Consider the following 10,196-nt stretch of genomic DNA (forward strand, 5'->3'; position numbering starts at 1 on the left):
AATGTGTTATAAGAGATATGTTGGCATTGTGACCTTATGGAACTACTAGGTATAGTTGGCATGTCATAGGATTGTGAGTACTCACCCGTTTTATTGCGATAGGCATTGTGGATTGGAGATGCATTAGAGAGATAAGGGAATGTTGAGTATAGCTCCATTCACCAGAGACAACGTAGGGCTCTATGAGTCGACAGTGTTAGAGAGTGTGAGCATTCATGCTACACTTATATCGGAGACAACATAGAGCTCTTTGAGTCTAAAAGTGGGGCTTGATAAAGGAGATATGTTTATCCAATGTGTGGTGATGGAGTCCACTTGTAGGTGTGATGAAGTCCCTTATATGTTTCATAGTCACAAAAAGTCAATTTAAAATTATTTGAGATATATGAGTTATGATGTGGTATGACCGAATTATTGTATTGGATGAACTATTATTATACATGAACTATTATTTTATGCAAACTGCCAATTCTATGTGAATCATTTAATTTGTGTGAACTGTTATCTTGTGTGAGCAGTGATAAAAAATGAATCATTAAAGTACGCCTATGTTACTTAACCTGAATACTATGTTTATCTGTAGTATGTTTGAGCACTTATTGAGCTTCAACAAGCTCACACTCCCTTTTAAAACATCGTAGTGATATAGCTTGTGGAGAGGTGTTGAAGTGAGTCATCCATGTTGTAACGCCCCTAACCCGTATTCGTTGCCGAAACAAGGTTATGAAGCATTATTGAAGTTTACAATTCAATTTTTGTCAATTCGTGTCATTTACTATTCATTTCCGAAAATCAATCACAATCAATCATAATGTCCCTCATATGGGTCATCGAGGCCCAAAATACATATTAGAATCGAGTCGGGACTAAACCGAAATCACAGTAAATTTTTAGCAAAATTTCAAAATTTTTCTTAGGTGTAGGAGGCACAAGCTCATGTGGCCAAGCTGTGTGGTTCACATAGCCAATGACACGCCCATGTCCTAGGCCGTGTGGGCATTCGATGTGAGGCACACCGCCGTGTACTAGCCCATGTCCTTACCTGTATAACTCTCTGACTTGGGTCACACGGTCAGTCACACGCCCGTGTGTTAAACCATGTGAACAATTTAATTTTTGAAAATTAGGTGCAGGGGTTACACGGCCAGGACAAATACCCATGTGCTAGGCCATGTGTCTCACATGGATGAGACACATGTCCGTGTCTCTGCCCGTGTGCTCAATTCTGAACGTTCTATTTCTCTAATTTTTAGATGCAGTGGACACACGGCCAAACCACACGCCGGTGCGTATGGCCATGTTTCACACACGGTTGAGACATACACTCATGTGGACAAAATAAGGCCATTTTCCAAGCCTTATTTCTCACCCTTTTTACCTTGCACCTACATAAACACTTAAGCATTTCCAATAACCAATTCAAGGCAACTTATCTATGCCAAACATAAGAGTTATGTATGATATATTAACACTTACATTCATGTATTTCCGAACTTACCTTTTTGTGAAAACATATAATTTACTATAATTAAATTTAACTATACCATACACATATATGTTAAATATATTATAGCTGTTTAATTATGTACCAAAACATACCATTACTAGCCATTCCAATGGCTAGATTACAAACAACCATTTACATGTCAACATTGGCCAAATTAGCTTATACATGTCATTATACCAAAACAAATTTTCTATTTATACCAAAACAGGCTAAAGGATAGTGTGATGATGCTCTGACCAACTCCAATCTTTACAAGCTTCTAAGAACTATAAAACAAAGAAAAGAAAACTGAGTAAGCATTTCAAATGCTTAGTAAGTTCGTATAATAGGAAATTAACTTACCAACCATTATTCATTTAAAGTAAGCATACAAACATGCATCCAAAACTATGTTATCAATTGCTTAGACACATTCTCACACTAAATAGGTTAGCCATGAAATTTTATATGATTATCAAGAAAACAGAGATGAGCTCATCATGCATCCATTTCCAGGTATTTCAAGGATATTCAAGATATAATTCATTTTATTCTCATATTTCTAACATCAGGAATTTTGTCCATTGGGTCATGGAAATATCGATGGATACTCAGGTAGTACATACAAGATGAACTTATTATTGATTCGTAAATTCATATACAGGGGTACTCATTAGAGCACATAACCTGGAAGCACACTCTCTAGTATTGTAATAGGAAGCTCACATAGAGCCATTTTGAAAAGCTCATAAAGATCCTATCGGGAAGCTTATCCGGGCTATATAACGGGAAGCTCATAAGAGCCATAATCAGAAAGTTTACAAAGAACCATATTGGGAAGCTCACGAAGAGTCTATTAGGAAGCTCACAAAGAGCCATGTAACGGGAAGCTCCGAATAGCCATGTACCAGGAAGTCCAAGCGAGCACTATCGGGAAGCTTACTAAGAGCCAATTTAACAAGAAGCTCATGAAGAGCCCATAATCAGAATGCTCATAAGAGCTAAGGTGTACCCACAACAAATGTAGGATCACAACCTATCGGGACGCTCTGAAGAGCTATAACGGGAAGCTCGGAAGAACCATATGATAGAAAGCTCAAGAGGGCTAGTAACGGAATGCTCTTTCGAGCTATGGTGTTTCTGCAACATATGCAAGACCACAACCAATTCGAGAAAAACTTGTATCTATCGAATTTCATCTATTCAAACGGAACTTAAAAATTCTTAAGCATGTCGGATATATATAATCAATTTCATATACATAAAAAATTCATAATTCACATATATAACATCCAATTCAAACATGAAAATATACACAATTTAGTTACACGAACTTACCTCGATACTTGTTCGTATACAAAAATCTACTAATCCAACACTTTTTCTTTTCCTCGATCTAACTTCATATTTGAGTTTTCTGGATCTATATAAATGAATTTAGCATCATTTTAATTCACTTTACACTCAATTGAATTCAATTCACATCTTAGGAAAAATTATCATTTTGCCCTTATATTTTTCATAAATGACAATTTTGTCCCTAAGCTCAGAAAATAAAATTCATGCAATTTATTCCTTATTCCAAGCCTAACCGAATTTTACATATAACATTTATAGCACATATATTTCATAAAAATTAGAAATTTTCTATAAATTTTACATCTTTACAATTTAGTCCCTAAATCACAATTTCATGAAAATTCACTTTACAAAAGTTGTTTATCTATCAACAACTTTTCATTTTTTACCATAAATTTCAAATTTTCAGCATATTCATCCATGGAAAAATTTTCATACTTTGATATCTTTACAAATTAATCCCCAAAATAGATAGATTAAGCTATTCTGAACTTTTAAATATAAGAATTACTAAAAACGGGACAAGAATGCTTATCCAATTAAGCCAAGAAAGCTTGCTTGAATGTTTTTCTCTTTCCTAGGGTTTCCATGTATTTTAATTTAGGGATGAAGATGAAATAAGATGATATTAAACTATTATCATCTTTATTTATTCTAAATTCCAATTTAGTCCTTTTCTTTTTCCAATTTTTCATTGATGATTCACCAAAAATATCTACTAATTTTTCTTTAATGGTCTAATTACCATATAAGGACCTCAAATTTTGAATTCCATAGCTATTTGATACTTATAGCTATTAGAATTCAACTTTTTCATTTGATGCAATTTGATCCTTTCCACAATTAAACATGAAATCGATAAAATTTTCTTATCAAAATTTTCATGCGTCTTTCCTACCATAATACCAACCATGCAATAATATTAAATTAAATTTCTTTATGACTCGAATTTGTGGTTCCGAAACCATTGTTCTGATTTCATTGAAATTGGGTTGTTACACATGTGATCCAAAAATAAGGCTACACCTAGGTATTTTGATGTGTTCCCAAATCAAATAAGGAAGGTAACGAGGGACTAAATAGTGGGATTTAGAGTTAGACTTTTTTATAACCATTGGGTTATAATTGGACATTATGGACTATTGAATTGGAGTGATTTGAAACTTTTATTACTGTTTTAGATAGATGATTAAATGGTGGATTGTGAATGCTTGATGAGAAGTATGATTAATTTCTTGACTAACTTATAAATGCAGGTTGAAGAGTCGTTGGTTATTGAGGTAAATCTTAGATGTTTTATGTGTGATTTGGAAAGTAATAGTGAGTTAATATGCATGAAATGTAAAATTGGACTACTTACGTAAATTATTAGTTGCCTCTGAACTAATTAAATTATAACTTGATGAAGTGTGCATGATGTTTAAACAGATTTTCTAGAACAAGACTAATATGTACAATTCTACAATTCTATTTTCAAACCTTGTGATATGGAGTTTTTCTAACATTTTACTATACTATGTTTTAAATATAATTTTTAAACAAAATGGTTTTCCAAGTCCCTATAAATATAGCCTTTTACAAAAAACCCAACTGCATGCATGTATGTTTAACTTAAGTTTTCGAGGTAATTGCCTGTTAAATACTAAATTACAAATTAGTCTTGTTGTTAATTTAATGATCAAAGTAACGCAACGGAAGCATGATTCTAGAATTTGAAGTATTCTCTAAATGATTGTATGGTGTGATTGGTCGATTAATGTGCTTTGTGGTGGTTTAAATAGAGAGTCACTTCGGTGGCTAATGTGACGTTCAAAATTTCGGTCGGACCATCCCAGCCGGGTTTGGGGCGCCATACCTTTGCCATTCTTAGATCAAATGCTGGATAGACTTGCAGGGTAAGACTATTACTGTTTTCTAAACTAATACTCAATAAACAACTAGATCATAGTAGAACCGGAGGATCAATACAAAACAACATTCACCTACTCGTATGATATATTTGCTTTTAGACGTATCCCTTTGGTTTATGTAATGCACCTAATACATTTAAAAGATATGTGATGGCAGTTTTTGCTAACATGGTTGAGAAGTTTTTGGAAATTTTTATGGACGATTTTTCAGTATCCGAAGACACTTACAATGATTACCTAGACAATCTGGCTAATGTATTAAGGCGATGTGAAGAAATAAACCTTGTGCTCAATTGGGAAAAATATCATTTCGTGGTACAAAAAGGTATTGTTTTGGTGCACCGGATAATGAGAAAAGGGATCGAAGTAGATAAAGCAAAGGTAAATGTTAGAGAAACTCCCACCTCCGACATTTGTAAAATGTGTTAGGAGCTTTTTGGGACATTCTGAATTCTATCAGAGATTCATCAAAGACTTTTTCAAGGTTGCTAAACCCTTACGCAAATTATTAGAGAAGGACACAACACTCAATTTCGATGAAAAATGCTCGAAAGCTTTTAATGATTTGAAGAATCAATTAGTCTCTGCACCAATTATTATCACACTGGATTAGGAGTCTCCATTTTAATTGATGTGTGACGCAAATGACTTCGTGGTAGGAGCTATAATTGGCCAGTGAAGGTTCAAAGTTTTTCATCCCATCTACTATACAAGTCAGACTTTGATGTGAGCTTAACTGAATTACATGGTAACGTAAAAAGAGTTACTTGCTATTGTTTTTGCTTTTGATAAGTTTCAATCTTATCTTATAAGTACCAAAGTGACTATTTTTACGAATCATTCGACTATCAAATACTTACTTGCCAAGAAAGGTGCCAAACCAAGACTAATTTGATGGGTACTTCTACTTCAAGAGTTCGATCTAGAAATCTAAGATCGAAAAGGGGTAGAAAACCAAGTTGCAGCTCACTTATCCAAATTGGAGCAATTAGAAGAGACTTCTCCTCTTACACCCATTAAGGAGACATTTCTGGATAAGCACATACTTAAGGTAATTCACATCCATAATACTTTTTTTTTTCTAATTTTGCTAACTATTTAGCTTTTAGTGTGATGCCGCCTGATAAGATGTATCAACAAAGGAAAAAGTTTATTCACAATGTGAAGTATTATTTTTGGGAGGAGTCATACTTGCTTAAATAATGCAGAAACCAAATGATCAAGAGATGTGTGGAAGATACGAGGTAAATGAAATTTTATATCATTGTTATTCAGCTACAAGTGGGGGACACTTCAAAGGATCACATATTGCAACCAAAGCTTTACAAGCCAGATTCTTTTGGTCGACTTTGTTCAAAGATTTGTATGCTTATGTAAAAAGTTGTGATTGATGCCAGAGGAGTGGAAATATAACCAACATAAATGAAATGTCATGAACGGACATTGCTGAGGTAGAATTATTTGATATTTGGAGTATTGATTTTCTTGGTCATTTTCCTCCTTCTTTTGGTCACAGGTACATTCTAGTAGCAGTTGATTACATTTCTTAATAGATTGAAACCAAGGCATATTCGACAAATGATGTCAAGGTAGTGATGAAATTCTTACAGAAGCATGTGTTAACAAGGTTTGGAACGCGAGGGCTATCATTAGTGATGAAGGGTCCCACTTTATGAACAAATGGTTGAAATGGTTGCTCAAAAAATATGGAGTGAGGCATAAGATTGCCACAGCTTACCAACCACAGAAAAATGGGCAAGTTGAGTTGGCGAACAAGGAGTTAAAAGGCATACTCGAGAAGTTAGTCTGGACGAACTAATGAGATTGGTCCAAGAGACTAGATGATGCTTTATGGGCCTACCGAACAACATTCAAAATCCCACTAGGGATGTCTTCCTATCAATTAGTTTTTGGGAAAGCCTGTCACTTGCCTTTAGAGTTAGAACATAGAGCTTTTTGGGCTCTCAAGTAGCTTAATTTGCACCTCAAACTTGTTGGAGAGAAGCAAATGTTGCAGCTTAATGAATTAGATGAACTCCGGATGTTCACATATGAAAATGCCAAGCTATGTAAAGAGAACTAAAAAGGAGGCATGACAAACACAATCGAGTTCATGAGTTTGAAGCTGGTCAATAGGTTTTTCTGTTTAATTCCAGATTAAAGTTCTTCTTTGGTAAGTTAAAATCTCGTTGGTCCGGTCCATTCACCATTTGTTAAGTCTTTTCATATAGGGTCAATGCCTTAAAAATTATTGAGGTCATAAAGTTGAGCGGAATAAAAACTTGCTCATCTTATTAGACCCCTAATTTTTCACTTTAATTTCAAATAATTGACTTAGATAATATTTTCTTGATCAGTATATTAAAAGAAATTCTGTCTAGGAGGTCGGATTTTAAGTGAGACCATTTTGTGACCCCTCCAATCTTTCTTGTGGATTGCTTTTTATATAATTTTCAAGAAAATATTTTCTAAGTAATTAAATAACTTTTAATTTGCTATAATAAATGGGTCAATCTTTATCCAAGAGTTAATTTTATATTCTCTTTGATTTATTTTTCAGTCAGTACTTAATTAAATTGTTTTTAATAAATGGTTGTGTTTTCAGAATAAATATTTCAAAAACCATAAATAAAAGTTTTTTTATTTAATAAGATAATAATATATAATTATATAAACATATATTATATATTAATTGTTATAAAATTTGCTTAAAACAAGGATTAATAGTATTTTAGTCAATTTATTCCCTAAGTAGTTGATTCAAACTCTTTTACCCACACATTAAATTCCAATCACCTTCTTCTTTCTTTCCACCTCCACTTTTTCTCTCCACTGTCGACCATACATCACCTTTGCCCCTCCGTTCACCTTGCCTTCAACCAAGCAGCACCTTGTGCCCTATTCCCACTTCAATGCTGTAGCAATTTCCAACATAAGCAGCCATAGATCCACTAGCCTTTGGCAACAACAACCACACGTCCCTTATTCCCTTAAGCCCCAGTAATTGTACCATGCCACACAAGCTGCCACACCTCTTAAACACCACTTAAACCACCATCGACCACCTTTAAACCCTTATACCTAACACCGCTTCCTCCATGTCCTATGGAAATTTCTTATTTGCTTGTTACAAAGGTAGTAATCAACTTGTTATCAAAATTTCCATTACTTAAATTTATTTCATCTTTTTTATTAAAATTAAATATGTTGAATATTTGCTAAAAAAGTGGAATATTACTATTTGTGTTGTTTTTTTTTAGGTTGTTATTAATTGCAATATGTCTCGAAAAAGAACTCGATCTTTTGTTCAAATCGAAGAATCACAAAACAAGTTCCATTCCAATAAAGCAAAGGCAAGATACGAGAACATCTTCAAAAAGCAACAAATGCTTCCAGAAAAAAAGGATTTAATTTGGGAGAAAGTAATCACACAAACTTCATGGAGAACATTCAAAAAATTGCTGAAGCATTAAATTGGGAAGTGTTTTGTGATTAGAAACCGACCTCAAATCCTAAGTTAGTTCTAGAATTCTATGCAAATTTGACCTCATCTACTGTAATATAAGTAATTGTCCAAGGAGTTACGGTACCTTTTAATTTGAACGCTATTAATGATTTCTTTAACTTTCCTGACTTTGAAGACGAGGATTACTCATCTATAATGAAGAATGTTGAAAAGGAGATGTTTCAAGAAATTCTACAAAAACTAACAATTCCCAGTCCTAAATGTTCTGCATCAAGATATGAGAGTCATACTTATCATAAAGATCAATTGACACCTTTAGTGAATGTATAGTTTTATTTCGTCTATTTTAGTTTAATGCCTATCTCACATGGTACCACAATTTCTATGGAATGAATGGCTTTGTTATATTCCATTATGATAACAAAGACTATTAATGTAGGAAATATTATCCTAAAAGAAATTTGAGACTGTGTTATAAGACATTTTAACTCATCATATTTCCCTTTGATGATCACAATACTGTGTATGAAAGCTTGTATCTGTCCAATTGTAGAGATGGAAAGGTATAATCAAAGAACAATTAGTGATTGGGACCTTTTCAGAATAGTAGGAGATGCTATCTTTCAGAAGCAGTGTGAACCGATCAATGACATTGAAAAAGAGGGAATTCCTGCAAAACCAAAACCAGTGCATCCAATTGAAGTTCCTAACTTGGCAGAACAGACTGAAGCAATTCATGAACTAGAGATGGTAACTCCAACATTTAAAGCCCCTTCATCAAGCACCATTCCACGGAATGACCAATCGAATGTAATGGACATATACCAACACATGCAATGGCAATAACAAGCTTTTTGGAGATATAGAAAAATATGGAATGATTCATTCAGAGATGCATTTAAGAAAATATTTCGTAACCAGTTTATTTTTTTGTCAGAATTTCCAGACTTTATATTCGAACCATGAACTCCAACGGTAAGGAAGAAATAAGGTGACTCAAGCAAGAACAATAATGATGAAGTAAAAGATAGGTCGCATTTTAAAAGGTCTACAAATAAATTAAAAAGGGAGGTCTTTCCTTTCCTTTATTTTTCTTTTTAGGATATTTTAAGTTTGTAGTTTTAATTTCTTTTAAGATAATTCTGTTTCTCGCATAATAAAATCATAAGTTGAAATCATTAATAAAATTAAACAATTTTCACTTTATTTAAGAAAAATTCTTGAAAAATAAGAAGTGTGGCAATAGATATGTACATGTTTTGGATTGGATCTGTCTAGAAAAGGCTTGGTATTTAAGCAATCAAACTTGACTCACCTCCTTTTCCTGGGATTTTACCTGGTGTATAGTATTTATTCACTTCTCTATTTTTGTTCATTCTATCTATTGTTTTAACTATAGGGATATTGTTCATCTTAAGTTGGGGACCAAAATTGAATTGTTATTTTCAAGAATTCATTTTCATATCAAATTGTGATTAAGTTAAATTTTGCTAAAAAAATTTAAATTTTTGTAATTATGCTAAACTTTAGTATAAATAAAGTTCTATTATCTCAATAATTGTTATGCTAGTTGAATTATGACATAAATGTTAATCTTAGTAAAATATATAAATCAAACCAGGAGATTTTTAATTCCTTAGAAAAGTTATACATGCATGAAGGTTTAAGTCTTTAGAATTGACTTCGTAATTTCTTGAGGCGAAATCCTATGAGGCATGGAACTTTAAAAATGATTTAGGAAAACTTTTTTTTTGGACCGTTTGAGCTTTTCAAGCCAACCTTAATGAATATTTATCCCTTGAAACCAACTTTAAGACTATATGGCCTGATTTTATATGAACCTTGCATTAATAAGCCATCCCTTCTTTAATATTTATTCTTAAATTGCCCGAAACACTAGACTCGGTTTATTTAGAATATTCTTGAAAATAAGTTTGGGGAAAGGTATAAAGATGCACAAGGAGCATGTGTATTC

Source organism: Gossypium arboreum, chromosome 7 (assembly GCF_025698485.1).
Source record: "Gossypium arboreum isolate Shixiya-1 chromosome 7, ASM2569848v2, whole genome shotgun sequence".
Lineage (NCBI taxonomy): Eukaryota > Viridiplantae > Streptophyta > Magnoliopsida > Malvales > Malvaceae > Gossypium > Gossypium arboreum.